This window comes from Triticum aestivum, chromosome 1D (genome assembly GCF_018294505.1).
Source record: "Triticum aestivum cultivar Chinese Spring chromosome 1D, IWGSC CS RefSeq v2.1, whole genome shotgun sequence".
NCBI lineage: Eukaryota > Viridiplantae > Streptophyta > Magnoliopsida > Poales > Poaceae > Triticum > Triticum aestivum.
The window spans coordinates 168510811-168535374 of record NC_057796.1 but is presented as its reverse complement, the minus strand read 5'-3'; positions in this window follow the sequence as shown (position 1 = coordinate 168535374).

The window sequence follows — 24564 nt, the reverse complement described above, 5'->3', positions numbered from 1 at the left end:
CAGTTTTGATGATCTGCAACTTCCCATTGGCCTCAGCGTCTCCTTCCATGGCGCCATTGCTCCTGAGCTGGCTCTAGCTCAGAGAATTGTTGAGCTGAAGCACAAAATTGATTATGAGAAGGCTCAGTTCATGAAGCATGTGTCCAAGCTCAGTGTGACAGACGTCCAAAACTTCAAGACGATGATGCATGAGCTCAAGGAGGCGTTTCACAAGAAACGTGATGAAGCCAAAGGTTCTGGAGAGCACATGAAGCTCTTGGCTGCCAAGTGTGTTCTAGCTTACAATGAAGCTGAGAAGCACAAGGCACTTGAGTGTCCTGGCATCGACCCCAAGATGGCTGCCAAGCAGAAGAAGCCTGCTGTGGACCAAGCTGATACATCTAGGCGGGAAGAACCTCGCATTGTCTTCCCCGCCTGTATGACAGGCGTGAAGCCTAAGGTCCCCACAGTGGCTTCAGAGCTCCAGAAAGCAAGGGTAGCTGAAGCCAAAGCCAGAAAGTGCAAGACCAAGAACACCACTGACGATGCTCCACCCACCAAGAAGCGTAAAACCAAGAAGAAAGATCGGGCTGCTCCCACAGAGCCCCTTGTCGTTGAACCAATTTCTATTGCTCGTCCTGCATCCGCACAACAAGAGCGTCGTTTTTGATAGTTCATGAGCCTGCTTCCCCAGAGGCTCCTGAAGCTGAAGACATTCCAGCTGTTGACCCCAACGCAGTTGAAGACATTGGTCATCAGGACAATGTTGAAGATGATGAAGTCCTTCCTCAGATCGAGCACAATGTGGTATCATCGCCTGTTCTCACGAACAGCGAACTCATCAGCATTGGTCGTCCTTTGACGCCAATTGCTTAGGATGATTCATGGGCTGATCACCCTCGAGACTCCCCCCGTGACGAAGCCACACAAAGTACTCCCCCAACTCAAGTCACCACTCCGGTGCTTGAAGATGAAGACTTTGTGGCCCAGACAACTCCATCTCCACAAGCGTCGCCAGTGTTTCGCAGGCTTCGTAAAGGACCAAGGCCGCAAGTCACTCTGTCGAGTGTTCCAGAAGGAGAAGAGCGCCAATCAGTATCTCGCCAAGTATTTCCTAAAGCCTCTCCAACTGTGAACAACTCCGAGTCTGAAGCCAACGCGACTGAAGATATTCTGGCTGCATCAGCCGATGACCAAGAAGAACCAAGAGATGAAGAAGAACGTGTTGCTACACCCCCAACCAACCCTGAAGTTGTTCTCGAGGAGAACGTGTCCGACCATCCAGCTACTCAAGTGGAGGTTAACAATACTGAGGCGGCCACAAACAACTCAACTGAAGCCAATGACGTTGTCATGGCTGACGCTAATGTGGCACCTGAAGTTAATGTGGTATCTGAAGTGATTGCTCCTGAAGCCAATGCTGCACGTGATGCAAATCTGCAGCCTGAAGTCAATGCCACTGCTCCTGTACCACCTCCAAGGCCACACATAATTGAGCAAGCATATGATCATGGTCAGCTAGTCACTCTTAGATGGCCCATTCTGGTTCCTCCGCCTGCTGCTGGTCCTCAATTTGACTACCATGTCGAGCACAGGCCTCAGGTCTAGAAGCCTAAGCCAAGGTTGCCCAGGTTTCCAGGTACTGCCACTTCACCAGGGTCCTTCAATGCAAATGGCTTCATTGCGCACAACACCTTCTTTGATAGCACCAAGAACCCCTATTCCAAGCCAAGGATTTCATCTGATCGGTTCTGGAGCTATCAGCAGCACAGCTACTACTCATGTGTTCAAGGGCGCATCTCCCCTCATATGCGTCTTGACTATGAAGCCATTGCTGGACTGCCCTGCCTAGTAGAAGCCCTTGACTGCTTCCGTGATGCTGGATTGCTGAACTTTGTGACTGATAAGGAACATTGGATTGAAGAGCTTCTGCTGCAATTCTATGCCACCCTCCACATTCGCGGCTACAACAGGGATCCGAAGACATGGGTCCTTGAGTGGATGACAGGCAATGTACACCATGAAGCTAAAGCTCTTGACATTATTGAGCTCACTAGTCTGCCCACTCCAGGTGAACTATATGAACCTGGTTGTCAGCTTCACCGCAATGCATTGGAGAGTATCTTCCATAAGCTAGAGCCCAACATGAGCCAAATGCTGAGCATGATGAAGCCTCTGCCACGCGACGCTGAATACCCAAGAGAGTTCTTTGTTGAAGACCTAGAGTATCTTCCCCGCACTATCTATCATATCATCAGGCGAACTCTATGGCCTGTCAAAGGACATTCTTCAGCAGCAAAGCTTGAAGGAGCGATGAAGACATCGGTCTTTTATATCTTCAATGGCATTAGCTTCAATGCTCAAGACTTCTTTATCAGGCAATTGGCTGCATTAGGCTCTGATCTCTTTGGAATGAAATTCTATGCTCCATGGGTTATGCGCCTTATCAAGCTTCATTCTGCGGTCAACTATCAGCCTTCTGCTCGCAACCATCTGATATTTTTGCCAGAGGTTGATATGTCAGTTGAAGCCATATACCCAGAGCCTGCCAAGGAGCCTGTTTGTCTTCACAATGCTGATCACCGAAGCTTCACACAGCCCATTGAAGGAGTCCAGGCCGTCACTCGTGTTTATCCTTTGGCTGGCAATACACGCTTACCTCACCGTGCTCAAACTGAAGCCACTGAAAGCACTATTGCTCAAAGGCCTCGGAAGCGATCTCATGTTCTCAATGACCGAGAGCTTCTCGTTGCCCTGCATCAGAAACAGGATAAGCATCACTACTGGCTGAAGCGGCAGATGCAAAGCCTCTTGGTGGACGTCAATCGAATTCGCAATCTTGCCACCAAGAATGCCTTTGTCACTCATGAAACCTGTCGGCGGTCATGGAAAAGTTTGACATTGCTAAGTGCTGAAGCAGATCTTCAAGACGATGGCTTCGCTGAAAGATTCAACTGCAACGGTGAATGCCAGAGTCATAGATGACCAAGATGATGCTACCTCACAACCTCCTACTTCGGCGCGTATCGACACTGCACCAAGTTCTTCTGCACCGCCAAAACCCGACGCCGACCCTGCATCTTCTCCGACTCCTTTTGGGAACGAGTAGAGGCTCTATGCCTTCAAACCTTTTTGGTCCTTACTGACAAAAGGGGGAGAAGCATATGAGTTGATAGTCTTCAAGCGGGTCCATATGGGTGGTTGCTTTACATTTTGCCTAGTGTTTACAACTCTCACTTTTGATACATTTGGTTTTTTGAGTTGTAACACTTAAACTTGATGGTCGTCTGCTATGTTTTTTGCTATTCTGTGATGCGATGATAAATTCCGCATGTGCGATGATAAATCCCGCACTTAGTCATATTGCAGACGCCCATTTCTCATTATGCATGTCATTATCTTTGTTATATCAAATCATGCATGATGAATTGTCTTCATAAGTTGAAGGGGATCTCCACAAGTACAACCTACCATGTGCATTTGCATTCCAAAAGCAAATTACTTATATGCACATCTTCAGGGGGAGCCTTTTGCTACTTATGAAGACAATACCTTTATCCTTTACAATTTCACATATTTTTATCCCCGTTTAAAACTTCAACAAGTTTGTCATCAATCACCAAAAAGGGGGAGATTGTAAGTGCATCTAGTGGCACCCCTAGTTGGTTTTGGAGTATTGACGACAAACCTGGTTGAGGGACTAATGTGTTTGTGAGAATTGCAGGATAACACAGGTAGTAGTCCCTCATTGATTCGGTTTACCTACCGGAGATGACCCCTAAAAATGTATGAAGACATTGAACACAATGGTGGTATGTGAAGATATTCACATTGAAGACTATGACAAGAGAAGACATTGCATGAAGACTGTGGAGCACGAAGACTTAGTTGTTTCGTGTTTCCTTTTCTTCTTTGTTGAGTCATAGGAACCACCGTACTGTTAAGTGGGGTCCCAGTGAACAAAGTCAGAGTGACTGAAGTGATGCTCAACCAAATCCTATGTCTTCGAGCGAAGACAATGAGAGCAAATCTTATCCAGAGCTGGATGAGTCAGCTTTACTTGTAGCCCAAGTCAAGCTGTCGCGTGTGTTTGAAATCTGACCATTGGAACACGTGTCAGTTCCTTAGTGACCTAGGGTCATTTTTGACAAATCAGGTCAGGTTGCCTAGTGGCTATAAATAGCCCACCCCCTACACCATAAATTGGTGGCTGCTCAGAGTTAGTGCACGGCATTTGTCGTTTGAGAGCAACCCACCTCCGAAGCTTTTGAGAGAGAGAAATCCTTGCGAGGACAAAGCCCAAATACCCAGAGCCAAAGAGTGTTAGGCATCACTGAAGTCTTTCTGTCCGCGTGACCTGAAGACTTGTTACACTTGAGTACTGTGAATCCTCCAGCCGGTTACGCGTCGCGTTCTGAGCATCCAAGAGTCATTGTGGATCGCCGGTGAACGAACTCTGTGAAGGTTTGGAAGTCTACCTTGAAGACTTACTAGAGTGATTGGGCAAGGACTGGGTGTCCTTAGCTCAAGGGGAATAAGGTGAAGACACGGTCTTCTGAGTTAAATCTCAGCCTCCCTAACCAGAGTAGAGTTGTCACAGCAACTGGAACTGGTCCAACAAATCCTTGTCCTCATCAACTGACTGGTTCTATCTTCTCCCTCTCTTTATCTACAGTTTGTCTTCGTGAAGTCATTGCCTGCCTGAGTTACCTGTTTGACTTCACTGTGAGACTTCTATTGTTGTTTGGCTTCATACTATATTCCATCCTGATCATTACTACCTAGCTGCTATTAGTCTTCGTGCTTTCACTTCATTGAATACTTGACTATGGCTTGCCTAGTGTAGTCTACCTTCCGCTGCATGTAAATAGGTTCATTTCTATTGTTTGTCTTCGAAACTCCCATGTTTTGAAGACGTTCAGAAAAATCGCCTATTCACTCCCCCTCTAGTCGATAACTAGCACTTTCAAATCTTTGTACCGAAACCTCAGATTGGTACATGTGGGTGACTAGAAGTGTTGATTACATCTTGTAGTTGATTACTATATGGTTTATTTGGTGGAAGATTATATGTTCAGATCCATTATGCTATTTAATACCCCTCTGGTTTTGAGCATGATTATCATTTGTGAGCATTTACTTTTGTTCTTGAGGTCACGGGAGAAACCTTGTTGCAAGTAATCATGTGAACTTGATATGTGTTCGATATTTTGATAATATGTATGTTGTGATTCCCTTAGTGGTGTCATGTGAACGTCGACTACATGGCACTTCATGATATTTGGGCCTAAGGGAATGCATTGTGGAGTAGTTATTAGATGATGGTTTGCTAGAGTGAGAGAAGCTTAAACCCTAGTTCATGCCCTACTTCGTAAGGGATCGTCGTGACAAGAGGATAAAATGTCTGTGATATGATCATAGAGATGAATTTCTGAGTTACGAGTTTGGCACACAATTATGACATTGTGGAAATTGTTTCACAACTAATACCGCCTGGAACACCATAGTGTGATGGTGTGTCCAAACATCATAACTGCACCCTATTGGATATGGTGCATACCATGATGTCTCTTATCGAATTACCACTATCGTTTATGGGCTAGGCATTAGAGACAACCGCATTCACTTTAAATAGGGCACCACAAAATTCCGTTGAGACAACACCGTATGAACTATGGTTTAGAGAAATCTAAGCTGTCGTTTCTTAAAAGTTTGGGGCTGCGACACTTATGTGGAAAAGTTTCAGGCTGATAAGCTCGAACCCAAAGCGGATAAATGCATCGTCATAGAATACCCAAAACAGTTGGGTATACCTCCTATTTCAGATCCGGAAGCAAAGTGATTGTTTCTAGAAACGGGTCCTTTCTCGAGGAAAAGTTTCTCCCGAAAGAATTGAGTGGGAGGATGGTGGAGACTTGATGAGGTTATTGAACCATGACTTCAACTAGTGTGTAGCAGGGCACAGGAAGTTGTTCCTGTGGCACCTACACCAATTGAAGTGGAAGCTTATGATAGTGATCATGAAACTTCGGATCAAGTCACTACCAAACCTCGTAGGACGACAAGGATGCGTACTACTTCAGAGTGGTACGTAATCCTGTCTTGGAAGTCATGTTGCTAGACAACAATGAACCTACGAACTATGGAGAAGCGATGGTGGGCCCGGATTCCGACGAATGGCTTGAGGCCATAAAACCGAGAGGATCCATGTATGAAAACAAAGTACAGACTTTGGAAGAACAACTTGATGGTCGTAAGGCTGTTGGGTGCAGATGGATTTTAAAAGGGAAGACAAACAATGATGGTAAGTATCACCATTAAGAAAGCTCAACTTGTCGTTAAGATGTTTTCCGACAAGTTCAAGGAGTTGACTACGATGAGATTTTCTCACTCGTAGCGATGCTAAGAGTCTGTTGGAATTATATTAGCAGTTACTGCATTATTTATGAAATCTTGCAGATAGGATGTCAAAACATTGTTTCCTCGACGATTTTCTTCAGGAAAGGTTGTATGTGATACAACCAGAAGGTTTTGTCAATCCTGAAAGATGCTAACAAGTATGCAAAGCTCCAACAATCCTTTAAGGACTGGAGTAAGCATCTCGGAGTTGGAATGTACGCTTTGATGAGATGATCAAAGATTTTGGGTTTATACAAAGTTTATGAGAAACTTGTATTTCCAAAGAAGTGAGTGGGAGCACTATAGAATTTCTGATGAGTATATGTTGTTGACATATTGTTGATCAGAAATGATGTAGAATTTCTGGAAAACATACAGGGTTATTTGAAAAGTATTTTTCAATGCAAAACCTGGATTAAGCTACTTGAACATTGAGCATCAAGATCTATAAGGATAGATCGAAAACTCTTAATAGTACTTTCAAATGAATGCATACCGTGACAGGATTTTGAAGGAGTTCAAAATAGATCAGCAAAGAAGGAGTTCTTGGCTGTGTTACAAGGTGTGAGTATTGAGTAAGACTCAAGACCTGACCACGGCAGAAGAGAGAGAAAGGACGAAGGTCGTCCCCTATGCTTTAGACGTAGGCTCTACAGTATGCTATGCTGTGTACCGCACCTGAAGTGTGCCTTGCCATGAGTTAGTCAAGGGGTACAATAGTGATCCAGGAAGGGATCACATGACAGCGGTCGAACTTATCCTTAGTATCTAATGGGCTAAGGAATTTTCTCGATTATGGAGGTGGTAAAAGAGTTCGTCGTAAAGGGTTACGTCGATGCAAACTTTCACACTAATCCGGATGACTCTGAGTAGTAAACCGGATTCGTATAGTAGAGCAGTTATGTGGAATAGCTCCAAGTAGCGCGTGGTAGCTGCATCTACAAGATGACATAGAGATTTGTAAAGCACACACGGATCTGGAAGGTTCAGACCCATTGACTAAAAAACCTCTCTCACAAGCGAGGTATGAACAAACCCCATGGGTGTTGGATTCATTACAATCACATAGCGATGTGAACTAGATTATTGACTCTAGTGCAAGTGGGAGACTGTTGGAAATATGCCCTAGAGGCAATAATAAAATGGTTATTATTGTATTTCCTTGTTCATGATAATTGTCTATTGTTCATGCTATAATTGTATTAACTGGAAACCATAATACATGTGTGAATACATAGACCACAACATGTCCCTAGTAAGCCTCTAGTTGACTAGCTCGTTGATCAATAGATGGTTATGGTTTCCTGACCATGGACATTGGATGTCATTGATAACGGGATCACATCATTAGGAGAATGATGTGATGGACAAGACCCAATCCTAAGCATAGCACAAGATCGTGTAGTTCGTTTGCTAAGAGCTTTTCTAATGTCAAGTATCGTTTCCTTAGACCATGAGATTGTGCAACTCCCGGATACCGTAGGAATGCTTTGGGTGTACCAAACGTCACAATGTAACTGGGTGGCTATAAAGGTGCACTACAGGTATCTCCGAAAGTGTCTGTTGGGTTGGCACGAATCGAGACTGGGATTTGTCACTCCGTATGACGGAGAGGTATCTCTGGGCCCACTCGGTAATGCATCATCATAATGAGCTCAATGTGACTAATGAGTTAGCCACGGGATCATGCGTTACGGAACCAGTAAAGAGACTTGCCGGTAACGAGATTGAACGAGGTATTGGGATACCGACGATCGAATCTCGGGCAAGTAACATACCAATAGACAAAGGGAATTGTATACAGGATTCATTGAATCCCCGACATCGTGGTTCATCCGATGAGATCATCGTGGAACATGTGGGAGCCAATATGGGTATCCAGATCCCGCTATTGGTTATTGGCCGGAGAGGTGTCTCGGTCATGTCTGCATGGTTCCCGAACCCGTAGGGTCTACACACTTAAGGTTCGGTGACACTAGAGTTGTTATGGGAAATAGTATGTGGTTACCGAAGGTTGTTCGGAGTCCCGGATGAGATCCCGGACATCACGAGGAGTTCCGGAATGGTCCGGCGGTGACGATCGATATATTGGACGAAGGGTATTGGAGTCCGAAAGTGTTCCGGGGGTACCAGGCTATGGTCAGCATGACCGAAAGGTGTTTCGGGAGCCCCGACAAGTGTTGGAGGGCCTCATGGGCCAAAGGGGATGGGGCAAACCAGCCCACTAATGGGTGGTGCGCCCCCCACACCCTTTCCCACGTTACTTGGGGAGGTGGGGCGCCTCCACCTGGCTTGGGAGTCAAGCCTCCACCTGCTTGGCTTGCGGGGCAAGTCTCCCTAGGATTTTCCCTAGGGAGATCCAATCTGCTTGGCCGCCGCCCCCTAGGGGAAACCCTAGGGCGCCTCCCCCTCTCCCCTTGCCCCTATATATAGTGGAGGGGTGGGAGGGCAGCCGCACCTCTTCCCTGGCGCAGCCCTCCCTCCTCATACACCTCCTCCTCCTCCGTAGTGCTTAGCGAAGCTCTGCCGGAGAACCACGAGCTCCATTGCCACCACGCCGTCGTGCTGTTGGAGTTCTCCCTCAACTTCTCCTCTCCCCTTGCTGGATCAAAAAGGAGGAGACGTCCTCGGCTTGTACATGTGTTGAACGCGGAGGCGCCGTCCGTTCGGCGCTAGATCGGATCTTCCGCGATTTGAATCGCTATGAGTACGACTCCATCAACCGCGTTCTTGTAACGCTTCCGCTTGGCGATCTTCAAGGGTATGAAGATGCACTCCCTCTCCCTTGTTGCTAGCATCTCCTAGATTGATCTTGGTGACACGTAGGAAAATTTTGAATTATTTCTACGTTCCCCAACACACGAAACTTTGGGAGGAGGCCAGAGGAGCCACGAGGTGGCCACAAGCCAGGAGGCCGCTCCCTAGGGGGCGGCCTCCAGGGCTTGTGGGCCCTCTGGAGCTCCTCCAACCCTAATCTCATCACTATAAATTCCCAGATATTCCGCGTATACCAGAGGGAACACCAAAAATACTTTTCCACCGCCGCAAGTTTCTGTCCTCATGAGATCCCATATGGAGACATGTTCAGGTACTCTACCTGAGGGGCATTCAATCACGGAGGGCCTCTACATCAACCTTGCTGCCCTACCGATGACCTGTGAGTAGTTTACCACCGACCTACGGGTCCATAGCTAGTATCTAGATGGATTCTTCTCTCTCTTTGATCTTCAATACAATGTTCTCCTCGATGTTCTTGGAGATCTATTCGATGTAATCTTCTTTTGCGGTGCGTTTGTTCAGATCCAATGAATTGTGGATTTATGATCAGATCTCTATGAATATTATTTGAGTCTTCTCTGAACTCTTTTGTGCATGATTAAGATAGCTTTGTATTTCTCTCTGGTCTATTGATTTGTTTTGGCCAACTAGATTGACTTTTCTTGCAATTAGAGAGGTGCTTTGTGATGAGTTCAATCTTGCGCTGTCCTCACCCCGTGACAGAAGGGGTAGGGAGGCATGTATTTGTATTGTTTCCATTAAGGACAAAAAGATGGGGTTTAGTTCATATTGATTGGATCTATCCCTCTACATCTTGTCATCTTGCTTAAGGCGTTACTCCATTCTTGTTAACTTAATACACTCGATGCATGCTGGATAGCCGTCAATGTGTGGAGTAATAGTAGTAGATGTAGGCAGGAGTCGGTCTACTTGTCACGGACGTGATGCATATATTCATGATCATTGCCTTAGATAATGTCATAACTTTGTGTTTTTCTATCAATTGCTCAACAATAATTTGTTTACCCATCGTACGTGTTCTTTCAAGAGAGAAGCCTCTAGGAAAAACTATGCCCTGGGGTCTATTCTTATCATATTATTTTCAGATCTACAAAACCAAAAACACAAAAATACCTTGCTACAATTTATTTACCTTTACTTTATTTTGCCCTTTTATTTTTCTTTGTACCTATCTCTATCAGATCTCATCCTTGCGAGTAACTGGGAAGGGATTAACAACCCATTTATCGCGTTGGGTGCAAGTATTTGTTTGTTTGTGCAGGTGCTATCATTGGAGACTTGTGTGTTCCTCATACTGGATTGATACCTTGGTTCTTAACTGAGGGAAATACTTATCTCTACTTTGCTGCATCACCCTTTCCACTTTAAGGGAAAAACCAGCGAAAGCTCAAGAATCGCAGGAAAAATTTCTCATGCCGTTGCGGGGGAGGTTCTACATCAAGCCTACCAAGTACCTATCGTAAACTCTCATCTCTTGCATTTACATTATTCACCATTTGCCTCTCGTTTTCCTCTCCCCCACTTCTAAAACATTTTCAGAAAAATAGAAAAACATTTGCCCTTTTTGTTTGCCTTTATGTCTTACTTGATTTGTTTGCTCGTTTGCTTGGCATAATTTTATATTTATTTGAAAACAAAATGAATGAACTTTATGGATCCTCATGCACTTGCTAATCTTTTTAAAATATCCAACTATGATGAACCAATTGCTAGTGAGTTGATTGCACTGGATTATATTTATGAAATTTTTCTTGAAATTCATGAATCTGAAAATTGTGATGAAGTGCTAAAAGAAGAAGAAAATTAAATGATTCACGATAGCTCCTTGAATGAAAATCATGATTGCAATGATGTTATTATAAATTCTATTAATGTCAACTATGCTAATAATATGCAAAACCCTAATCTTGAGGATGCTAATTTTGCTATGTCGACTACTTACTGTAATGATCATGATTGGGTGATTCTTCGTATGATCTTGAAAATTTATTTAAGCCTCATGATGAATATGATATTGATAATAATTTTTGCAATAGTATTTAAAGTGGGTTTTAAAGAGTGTCAACTTTAGGTAATAACGATCCCACTACTTTGGAGAATAATCAATCTTATGAAATTTATGCTAAAAGTGGGCTTGGAGAAGTCATGACTTTATTTGATGATAATCCCACTATTTTGGAAGAGTGTCAACTTTGCATCCATGTGGACCGTGTAGATAATATGTTATGTGATAGCTATATTATTGAATTTGGATATGATCCAACATATAATTATTATGAACGAGGAAAATATGGTTGTTGAAATTTTCATGTTACTAAATTACCTCTCGTTATGTTGAGATTGCTATTGTTTCATTCTTCTTCCTATTGCATATGCTAGTTTTTTCTTGGCTTGATAAAAAATTCCTTATAAAATGCATATGCATAGGAAGTATGTTAGAGTTAAACTTCTTTTTCACATGCTATATGATGCTCTCTTTGTGCTTCAATTTTTGTCTTTCATGTGAGCATCATTAAAATTATCAATGCCTAGCTAAAAAGCTTTAAACAAAAGCGCTTGTTGGGAGACAACCCAATATTTTTATTTTCTATTTTTATGTGTTTATGCAATTATACTTCTTTTATGGTTGTGTTTTAGTGTTCTAATTAGTGTTTGTGCCATGTAAGACCTTTGGGATGGTTTGGAAGATTGTTGATTTGAGAGAAAATTCCTTATATAACACTGTTTTAAATATTGGTTCCCTATTTAACACTGCAAAGAAATTTCTTCCTTATATAAGAACAAGTGTAATTTTTTTCCCTTTCTAACACTTCAGTCAGTTCTGTTAGGAGACACCGTTAAAATCTACATTGACCAATGTCAGTTCTTTGCGGTTGGACGAAATTGCCCCTGTTCATAATAAACATTAGAAAAAAGAAAAACAAAGGCCGAACCGGCCTCTCTCTTCTCTACTGAGTCCCGACCCGACGCTCTCTTGTCATCCACTTTCTCCCCAACCCTAGCACGGCGGCGAACCATAGCGGCGGCGGTGGCTTAGTGCTATGGATGGAGATGGTGCAGCGGATGGAGACGGCCGCGAAAGATGGCCAGGGCGCGGCGGACGGGTCAGGCCTTGGCGCGGCTGTGGATCTAGCGTTAGTGACAGATGGCGATGGTGGGGCTACGGTTGGCTTGGGCCAGGGCGCGGCTGTGGAGGGAACGGGTGAGTGCGCGGTTGAGGGTGGCGATGGCGTAGCTTCTGCAGGTGGCGGTGGCTCAGCTGCAGTGGGCTCAGGCCAGGGCACTTCTGGGTCGGCCTCGGCAGCAGCTTCAGGCCAGGGCACGTCTCGGTTGGCACTCCAATAGTGATGAACCCTGGAAAGTGGTATATCTCGGCCTCCGTCCCTTAGCACTACTCCTGACATATTCAATTTTTGGAACAGTTCATTCCCTTTACTGTATTTAGATACCTAGCATTTGAACATAATTTGTACTAGCAATTCTTGGCTTTAAGAAATTGGGTAAAACCTACCCTTGCAGGCTTCAAATCCAATCATGCGTATTTGTTTCAATTCGCCATAGCAAATGTTCAGTTATAGCTTTAATATTGAAAACTAAGTTTCCCTGGAGCTTTGCTCATATGTTAGGACAATTATACTTTTTGTTAGCTTTGAATTCACAAGTTACAGTAATCTGCTATTCTAGGCCTTGCTCCAGCACGACAAGGAGGGAAGCACTTGATATTGTAGAAATAATGCCAAGTCCTCATTTTCTTACCAAATAACCTGAGGTTTTTTCCTAGGCAGCTAAAAAAACTGTTGTCTGATACTTCCTCTTGACAGGTCTTGTCGCTTCCATTTCTGTTAACCATGCCGTCTTACTGTCACATCCTCCTGGTCATGTTGGAGTCTGTTTTCGATGCATTTCCTCCAGAATTGCAGTGGCTTCGGTTGGAGTTGTTGTTAGTTAGTCTAGAATGTTGCTAGTTTGAGGCATACCCCATCCATAATATGTGCATCTTTTCATCTGATTGTACTATGGTATAACATAGCAAAGTATCAATAATTCAATAGCATGGTTTTGAATGTGATTCTTGGCTAGATTCATTATGTGTGTGCTCACTAACTGATGCATTGTCCAGAATCAAATCATAACGGTGATTTAACGGATCCCATTATTAATCGTTCCTTGTTCGTTGCATCGGTTGCTTCTTAATTCCTAACACTAGACCTCTTATTATTCTATTTATTCTTCAAAGTTAATTACTTATATGATTTTATTCTTATTACTATTTGCAGTGCCTATACTTGGTTGTAATCTCTCACGTGGCCATGTCATTTTTAATCCTACCTGTTGTTCTGTGTAGATGGAGAACTCTAAGTTCCCAAACGCCAAAATATTCTAACACTGGAGTTTGAAATACGGACAACAGATGTTCTTGGTGTTGCTCATGTTATGTTCCGTGACTTGCACTCGTGTATGTGATTCTAAAGTTACTTTTGTGCAACTCATGGCATGTATGTATGGACTTGGAGTATATATGTGAACCTGTAAATGATGAGAGTCACTTTTGTTTTGCTCATATGATGTATGGTCAGATTTGGACTCATATATGTGTAACTGGATAGGTTCAAGTCATATATACGTATACCTGGATGTGAACCTCAATGTTTATGTCTCATGCCATTGGCAAATTTAAATACTGTGTGTTGAATTATGTATATGTGAATTGTGTGGCGTCAAATTAGTCGTAGGTTCTGCCCAATCTTTTGAATTTACAGGGGAGGTTTTGCCCAATTTGGCTTTTAACAATAGGGAAAAGTTATTACTCCTCATGTGAATAGTCTTTGGTCACATGTTACATCATGGGTAAAATCATCTTTTCTGGTGTCACGTAACACCGTTAGTACTTAAAATAGATGGAAGTGTCATAAAGGGAACAAATTTAGAATTGGTGTTCGATAAGGAAGAAAAAGTTTCCCAGTGTCAAATAGGGCAAAAAATTTGAAGCCAGTGTTAAATAAGGAGTTCTCTCTTGATTTGATTAGAAACTTTTGCGCCTAGTAACTGAATTGATCTGATCTGCTTGAGTGAGTAAAATCTATGAATTTTTTCCACTTTATGTTTCAGAATTGATACAAATTGCCAATGTTGTCCTAATGTTTCCGAATTTTTGGAGTTATAGAAGTATGACTAGAATTCGGATCATTACAAACTATTCTGTTTTTGATAGATTTTGTTTTCATTGTGTTGTTTGCTTATTTTGATGAATCTATGGGTAGTATCGGGGGGTATGAACCATGGAGAAGTTAGAATATAGTAGATATAAACCAATATAAAATTTGAATGAGTTTATAACCGTACCTAAAAGTGGTGATTAGTATTATTATAATAACGAATCTCACGAGTTTTTTTGTTGAGTTTTGTGTTGTGAAGTTTTCAAGTTTTGGGAGAAGTTTCAATGGACTACAGAATAAAGAGTGGAAAGAGCCTAAGCTTGGGGATACCCAAGGCACCACAAGGTAATATTCAAGGACAACCAAGCATCTAAGCATGGGGATGCCCCGGATGGCATCCCCTCTTTTGTCTTCAATCCATCGATAAAATTACTTGAGGTAATTTTTTTATTCACCACATGATATGTGTTTTGCTTGGAGTGTCTTGTATTATATGAGTCTTTGATTTTTAGTTTGCCACAATCATCCTTGCTATACACACCTTTTGATAGGAACACACATTAATCGTGAATTTATTAGAATACTCTATGTGCTTTACTTATATCTTTTGAGCTACGTAGTTGCTTTAGTGCTTCCATTATATCTTTTTGGAACATGGTGGTGGTTTTATTTTGTAGAAATTGATGAACTCTCATGCTTAACTTATATAATTTTGAGAGTCTTATTAATAGTATGGCAATTTGCATAGGTTATGAATTTAGTCCTCATATGATGGGTATTCAAGAGGGATATAATAAAAACCTTCATGAAGATCATTGAATGTATGAGAAGTTTGATTCCTTGCATTTGTTTTGAGATATAAAGGTGGTGATATTACAGTCTAGTGAGTAAGTGTTGATCAGTATGAATATTTGTGTTAAGGTTTGTGATTCCCGAAGCATGCACGTATGGTCTATAGTTATGCGATCAAGTTGGAGCAAGATTTATTTTTTATTGTCTTCCTTACGAGCAGTGATCGGGGACGAGCTATGGTATTTTTCTACCAATCTATCCTCCTAGGAGCATGCATATTAGTACTTTGTTTTGATGGGTAATAAACTTTTGCAATAAGTATGTGAGTTCTTTACGACTAATGTTGAGTCCACGGATTATACACACTCTCACCTTCCACCATTGCAAGCCTCTTCAGTACCGCGCATTACCCTTTCTCACCTTGAGAGTTCGTGCAAACTTCGCCGGTGCATGCAAACCCCGTGATATGATACACACTTTCACACATAAGCCACATTATATCTTCCTAAAACAACCACCATACCTACCTATTATGGCATTTCCATAGCAATTCCGAGATATGTTGTCATGCAACTTCCACTGTTCCGTTTTATTATGACACACACCATCATTGTCATATTGCATTCATATGCATGAAGCATTCTTATAGAGTCATATCTTTGTTCTAGTATTGAGTTGTAATTTTGGAGTTGTAAGTAAATAAAAATGTGATGATCATCACTATTAGAACATTGTTCCATGTGAAGAAAGGATGATGGAGACTATGATTCCCCCACAAGTCGGGATGAGACTACAGACTTAAATAAAAAAAGAGGCCAAAGAGCCCAAAATAACAAAGGAGGCCAAAGAGCCCAAAAGAAAAAAAAATGAGAAAAAATGAGAGAAAAAGAGAGGAGGGACAATGTTACTGTCCTTTTACACACTTGTGCTTCAAACTAGCACCATGTTCTTCGTGATAGACAGTCTCCTATTTTGTCACTTTCATATACTACTAGTGGGAATTTTTCATTATAGAACTTGGCTTGTAAATTCCAATGATAGGCTTCCTCAAAATGCCCTAGGTCTTTGTGAGCAAGCAAGTTGGATGCACACACACTTAGTTTTCTCTTGAGCTTTCATACACGTATAGCTCTAGTGCATCTATTGCATGGCAATACCTACTCCTTGCATTGACATCAATTGATGGGCATCTCCATAGCCCATTCATTAGCCTCGTAATGCAAGAGTTTCTCCTTGTTTGTCTTCTTCACACAACCTCCACTTCTATTCCACCTATAGTGCTATATCCATGGCTCACGCTCATGTATTGCGTGCAAGTTGAAAAAAATTGGGAACGTCAAAAGTATGAAACAATTGCTTGGCTTGTCATCCGAGTTGTCCATGATAAATACTTTGTGTGATGAAGATAGAGCATGACAAGATTATATGATTTTGTAGGGATAACTTTCTTTAGCCATGATATTTTGAGAAGAGATGATTGATTTATTAGTATGCTTGAAGTATTATTGTTTTTATGTGAATATTAAACTTTTGTTTTGAATCCTATCGATATGAATATTCATGCCAAACAAAGAAAGATTACATTGAAAAACATTTTAGGTAGCATTCCACATCAAAAATTATGTTTGTATCATTTACCTACTCGAGGACGAGCAGGAATTAAGCTTGGGGATGCTTGATACGCCTCAACCGTATCTATATTTTTTTATTATTCCATGCTATTATCTTACCCATCTTGGATGTTTTATATGCATTATTATGCTATTTTATACCATTTTTGGGACTAACCTATTAGCCTAGTGCCTAGTGCCAGTTGATGTTTTTCCTTGTTTTTTTCTTTTACAGAAAATCAATACCAAATGGAGTCCAAACGGAACAAAACTTTTTGACGATTTTTCTTGGACAAGAAAACACCCAGGAAGCTTCGAGAGGAGGCCAGAGGAGCCATGAGGTGGCCACAAGCAAGGAGGTCGCGCCCTTCGGGCACCTCTAGGACTTGTGGGCCCCCTAGAGCTCCTCCAGCCTTAATCTCAGCACTATAAATTCCCAGATATTCCCCATATACCAGAGGGCACACCAAAAATAATTTTCTGCCGCCGCAAGTTTTTGTCCTCGTGAGATCCCATCTGGAGACCTGTTCCGGTACTCTGCCTGAGTGGGATTCTATCACGGAGGGCCTCTACATCAACCTTGCTGCCCTACCGATGATGTGTGAGTAGTTTACCACAGATCTACGGGTCCATAGCTAGCAGCTAGATGGCTTCTTCTCTCTCTTCGATCTTTAATACAATGTTCTACTTGATGTTCTCGGAGATGTATTCGATGTAATCTTATTTTGCTGTGCGTTTGTTGAGATCCGATGAATTGTGGATTTATGATAAGATTATCTATGAATATTAATTGAATCTTCTCTAAACTCTTTTATGCATGATTAAGCTAGCTTTTTATTCCTCACCGATCTATCGATTTGGTTTGGCCAACTAGATTGATTTTTCTTGCAATGGGAGAGGTGCTTTGTGATGGGTTCAATCTTGTGGCGTGCTCACCCAGTGACAGAAGGGGTAGTGAGGCACGTATTTGTATTGTTGCTATTAAGGATAAAAGATGGGGTTTATTTCATATTGATTGGATCTATCCCTCTACATCATGTCATCTTGCTTAAGTCATTACTCTGTTCTTGTTAACTTAATACACTAGATGCATGCTGGATAGCGGTCAATGCGTGGAGTAATAGTAGTAGATGCAGGCAGGAGTCGGTCTACTTGTCACGGACGTGATGCCTATATTCATGATCAGTGCCTTAGATATCGTCATAACTTTGTGCTTTTCTATCAATTGCTCAACAATAATTTTTTTTACCCACCGTATGTGTTCTTTCAATAGAGAAGCATGTAGTGAAAACTATGGCCCCCAACTCTATTCTTATCATATTATTTTCAGATCTATAAAACCAAAAACACATACCTTGCTACAATTTATTTACCTTTACTTTATTTTGCACTTTTATTTATCTTTTGTACCTATCTCTATCAGATCTCATCCTTGCAAGTAACCGTGAAGGGATTGACAACCCCTTTATCGCGTTGGGTGCAAGTATTTGTTTGTTTGTGCAGGTGCTATCATTTGAGACTTGTGTGTTCCTCCTACTGGATTGATACCTTGGTACTTAACTGAGGGAAATACTTATCTCTACTTTGTTGCATCACCCTTTCCTCTTCAAGGGAAAAACCAATGCAAGCTCAAGAAGTAGCACCTATCATGAACTCGTTGCACGACCACCGACATGATTTTGTGTCGGAATCCTGCATCGAGCTTTGCCTTGGTTCAACATAAGCATGTCATATCGAGCTCTCACTCGACGATGCCTCCGAGGACCTTCTCCTTGAAGAACTCCTCCTAAAAGTTCATTTTTGTCGAACAATTTTATGAAATTTTTGGGCCACGAAATGATGCCAACAAAACTTCACAAGATTGATAGCAACTACTCGGAGGGATGTCTAGAGGCTATATCAAGCATTCCAACTACTTGGAACTCAAAGAATTCAACATGCAAGCTCATTTTATGTAGCGCCAAGCGCATCTAATTATGCAAAATATAATCGACTAGAGCAAAAACTAATTGGAGCAATGGAGGAGTCACATACCAAGTTGTAATCCCCCAAAACAGTTTCAGAAATGGAGCCCCGAGCAAAGAGATCGAAAATCTCAGGTTTGGGAGACGTGAGAGAGAGCTACCAGGAATTTTTTTCTAGAGGTAAGAGACGAAGTGGGCTGAAGCATCGGTTATTCCATTATAGAAGATATTAAGTAATTCATTTTTCTTAAGAGGATGGTTAGGCAAAGCTTTCAGTAATTGGAGAAGCCTCCCTCAAGCTTGCGGGAGATTCTCGTCTTCAATTTGGACAAAGTTAAGTATTTCTTGTAAGGCAGCTTGTTTGTTATGAGCAGGAAAATATTTTTCAAAGAAGTAATAAATCTTATCATGGGGACTACGCACACAACTAGGAGCAAGAGTATTATTCCATATCTTAGCATCACCCATTAAAGAGAACAGAAATAACATAAGAATATAGTAGTAGCAGATTTTTTTCCTCATGAGAAAATAGGGTGGCTATATATCAATTAATTTAGTAAGATGTGCCACAATAGTTTCAGTTTCATAGCCATGGAAAGGATCAGATTCGACCAAAGTAATCAACTCAGGATCGACAGAGAATTCATTATCCTTATCAGTAGTAAAAATAGGTGAAGTACCAAACTTAGGATCATATTTCATTCTAGCATTCAAAGATTTTTCCTTCAACTTGCATAGTAATTTCTTAAAGATCGTCTCTATCCTCACAAGCAAGAAAATCCCCAGCTACCTCTCCGTTCGTAACACAACCCTCGGGTATCTTAGGCAACTCATGTCTAGGAGAGCTAGGTCTAATAGGTGTTTCATAATTTTCAGTTTGAGTAACTTCATTAGTTTCAGCATTCTCAAATTCGTTAGCTCTAGCAAGTTGTTCATCAAGAAATTCACCTAGTTGCACATTCTTGTCAAGCAAAGTACTAGCATCATTCATAGAAGAAGTACCAGCATCAACTACTTGTGACATATCAGGATTAATAGCAGGTGGTGATGTTGCAAGCTTACTCAAAACAGAAGGTGAATCAAGTGTAAAGCTAGATAACAGTTCTTGGTTCACCTTCTATTTTAAGATTCTTCATAGTGATCAACAGATATAATCCCAAGTGACTCAACAAATATAGCTATGCTCCCCGGTAACGGCGGCAGAAAAAGGTCTTGATAACCCACAGGTTTAGGGGATCGCAACAGCTTTTGAGGGTAGAGTATTCAACCCAAATTTATTGATTCGACGCAAGGGGAGCCAAAGAATATTTGCAAGTATTAGCAGTTGAGTTGTCAATTCAACCACACCTGGAGACTAAATATCTGCGGCAGAGTGATCAGTAGCACAGTAGTATGGTAATTTGATATCAGTAGTATCAAAAGCAGTAGTAACAGTAACAATAGCAGTTTTTGAAGTGATTGTAACAGTAGTAGCAACAGTAGTAACTTAGCAAGAATCAAAATGTGAAAAGCTCTTAGGCATTGGATCGGTGATAACATTGGATAATATTCATCATGTAACGGTCATAATCTAGGGCAACACAAAACTAGCTCCAATTCATCAATGTAATGTAGGCATGTACTAGCACATATGCCCATGTCGGCGTTCTCGGAACCAGGGTACCCGGACTTGCCTGCCTGTGGCCCATGGTGTGGCTCCATCAGCGGCCTGGTATGGCCCACCTTCAGCATCGATAATGCAAGACCCTCACGAGAGGCCAAGCCTCGCGAGGCAGACGACGCCAAGACCTCCAGAGGGAGTGGCCTCCCTAGGCTAGCTCTTGAGGAGCGGAGATTCCTATGCAAGCGCCCATCTCATGAGGTCCATATGACGTAAGCCACGACGACCATGGCCAGGCGGGCGCCAGCGGGCGCAGTCAGCAGGTTTCCTCTTTGGTGCTAAGGAGGCAAGCGCAGGCGCGGAGTCCCGAAGAATCAGCCAAAGGTTTCCATTTCCGTGCTGCAAGACCAAGACCGCCAGGACGGCAGGATGGGGGTCATCACCGAGCCCACCACGACGTCACGACCAGAAGCTTTGCAGGCGAAGACCAGCTTTCATCATGATAAGATGTACTATTTGTCTCCCTTCAAACTAGGCCATTATGGGATCCCTTCCCACCTTCATTTTGGGGGAAGAGTACCAAGGCCACTATAAATATAGGTTAGCCACCACCATAAAGGGGATCGAGCCATCCAAACCCTCACCAGCTCACACCAACACAAGAACAGACCTCCCGAGGTAGTTCTTCCTCTGTACTAGTTCATCCTCAGGCCGCCACGAGGCTAATCTGCCACAAAGCAAGAGTAGGGTCTTACACCGCAAGGTGGCCCGAACCTGGGTAAACTGTCATGTCTCTTTCCTTTCCCGCTCATCGAGCTAGGCCGTGAGAGCAACGAGTCGGTAAGCTGGGAGATTGAGTTCTTCGCATGCACCCCATAGTTCGAATCTTTCTTGGGTCTGCGGAGCCCCGAATCCGACTGCTCGTGCATTGCAACAGGAGATAAATAATATGCATTTAAAGTCAGTGGGAATTATATGTGAAAGCAAAACCCTATGTGCACATGAAAAAGGAAAATTTAGCTTCCCGGTTTCGCCGCGTGTGAAGGAATCAATCCGCTATTTTCCATCCATTGATCGGGGGCATTTAAGAGTTTTGTTGCGTCGTCATACACCAGGGAAGGCCCATGAATTATTCAATCTACTTCTCCCTTAATCCTTTCAATCGAGGGGATTTTAGGGTATGAAGTGTCTGAATGTTCTAGGAAACAAGAACAATTTTTTAAATCCTGAACAGTTATTTGAAAATTATGTACACTTTTGAAAAAATGTGAAATATGATAGAGAACATCTCTTAAAATTCACAAACATTTTCTAAAAACACCAACTTTTTTTATGAAAACATGAACATTATTTGAATTTGTGAGCATGTTTTTAAAACGGGAACATGTGTTGAAAATTCATAAGATTTTAAGAAGATGTGTATCTTTTATACGCGAACATTATTTTTAATTGTGAAAATTTCACTAAAACAAGAATATTTTTCGAATTTGGAGGTTTTTTTATTGCAATTTTCCTTTTAAAAATCTTGAACAATTTTAAAAACAATAAAAAAATTGAAAAAATGGAAAACCTTTTGCATGTTCGGAATATTTTTCAAAATAGCAACAAAATTTTGGAATTCTGAATATTTTCCAAAATTTGTTTTTTTAGTTCTGAACGTTTTTTGAGAATTTATAATTGTCGTGGGAAACCATGGCCACCTATGGTGCCATGAGCCCCTTTTGGTTCGGCGGGGGGATGGGCACGTTGCACAAAGAGCGGAGAAGCGTAACACAACACGGCAGAGATCACACAGGTAGTTTTTACCCAGGTTCGAGCTGCCGCGAGGCGTAAAACCCTACTCCTGCTTTGGTGGATTGATGGTAGATAATGGTGTAAAACGCAGAACTCTTGCCCGGCAGGGTTGCCTCTAGGTGAGAGTGGCTACGCGCATATGAATGTGTGAGGGTCTGAATCCTTTCTACGGTTGCCATGGGCCTCCTTTTATAGATGAAGGGGTCACCACAGTGGCAAATCAGTCTTTACATACTCATTAGATGGCAAACAGTGCTATCATACCTAACTCTACAGGCTGACAAAGTGCATTAAATGCGCTACTCGGTGTCACATCACAGCATGCCCGGCATGCCTTGTCAGGCCGCATTGCCAGCTTCGCGCCTGCTTGCTTGACACTTCTTAGGACGGGTGTCATTTGGAGGTATTTTCTGTAGGAAGTGGCCGCCATGTGGCAGGAAGCAGCCACTTAGTCACTTAGGAGCTTGACACCGCACTGATCGACGACGTGCGTCGCTGTGAGGTGGTGTGGTGGAGTGGTTTGCCTCCGCGAGCCCCGGCAGGCCAGCCGGGGCGATCTTGGAGGCTTGCTTCCGGGATAACCCCAACCTTGCCAGGCTCTCCTGCACGGCAAGGGAGGTTTTTCCCATAGTGGTATCTTGTCTCTCTAGCTAGTCTTGGTCTTCTTGATCTGCACTTTGATCCTTCAAAGAACTGATCCCACATGCTTTGATCTGACCTTGGTGCGGTAATCTTGTTCTTGGGCCTGTGCACAGTCTGGGCAATGCACTACAGGAATCAGCTACTTTGCCGTCTGCCACGGTAGACGGCAAAGGAAAGGATGGCGGACGGCAAAGGCCTTTGCCGTCTGCCGCGGACGGCAAAAGGCTCCGGCAAAGTAGGCTACAGTAAAGAGCTTCTTTGCTGTCTGCTTTCTGAAGCGGACGGCAAAGGGGCCTTTGCCATCAGCGGAGGACGGCAAAGAAAGCTGACGGCAATAAATTTGCGGTTAGTCCGTTAGGTGGCTAACGACAGTCTTTGCCGTCCGTGGCTGACGGCAAAGAGCCTCAAGCCTTTGCCGTCTGCCACTGTAGGCAAACTGACCAAATGGATCAGCTGCCCGGAAGCACAGGTGGTTGCCATGTGGCTTCTTTGCCATCCGCCGCGGACGGCAAAGAGCCCGTTGCCGTCGGTGGCAGACGGCAAAGAGCCTGCATTGCCTCTTTTTTCTGTTTTTTCTAATACCCAACCATTTTCACAGCAAATAGATGATACATATATATTTTTCACATGGCAAGTTCACAGCAAACATATGAGATATCCAACACATATAATTTCATCATACATGCATAGTTCCATCAACCATACATAGCAAGTTCCACATACATGTATCCAACCATACATATTACAATAGTGTCATCCAACCATACATGCATAGTTCATCGATAGAAAAGAAACATAGTTCATCCAAACAAGCACTCCATCTATGCTAGCTTCCGTGAAGCGAATGAATTCAGCAAAATGGGAAATAAGAAAGTTAGAAGAAGAAGATTAGAAGAAGAAGAAGAAGAAGAAGAAGAAATGAAGAAGAAGAAGAATATATGACATTTATGAGCTAATTTAGGTGAAATTGATCGTTTGTGAGCTAACTTAGGTGAAATGGATCGTTTATGAGCTAACCTAGGTGAAATGGATCGCTTATGAGCTAACTTAGGTAAAATGCATCATTTTAGAGCTAACCTAGGTAAGATGGATCATTTATGAGCTAAGTAAGGTAAAATGGGTCATTTTAGAGCTAACTTGGGTAAAATGGATCATTTATGAGCTAAGTAAGGTAAAATGGGTCATTTTAGAGCTAACTTGGGTAAAATGGATCGTTTATGAGCTAACTAAGGTAAAATGGATCATTTTAGAACTAACTTAGGTAAAATGGATCGTTTATGAGCTAACTAAGCTAATTATGCCATTTTTGACATAAGTAAGCTAAGTACATGTCATTATTGAGCAAACCTAGTTAACTAAGCATATTAGAGCTAACTTTGGTCATTTTGGAGGAAACAAAGCTAAGTATAGATCGTTTTAGAGCTAACTTAGGTAAAATGGATGGTTTTGGAGGTCAGTAAGCTTATTAAGTCATTTTGGAGGAAATAAAGCTAAGTCTAGGTCATTGTGGTAAGCATTTTGGAGGAAATAAGGCTAAGTCTAGGTCTTTATGCATTTGTTAAGCAAAACACTAGAGAAACTTACCATGATCATGGAGGTGTAGGAGCGGGCAGGCTCGTGCCGGTAGCTGGAGAAGGATCGTGCGATGCTTGTCTGGAGTTACGCTGCACCAAAGATCATTTCCAATGTCTCGTTAGCATGATGACACTCAAATGTTAAGACTAGCAAGTAATGTCCATTCAAATTAAACTCACCGTGGTCCCAGGAGCAATCACTGGCATCGGCGGAGCGGTCTGACCGGTCTTCTCGCACACAGACTGCACATTTGG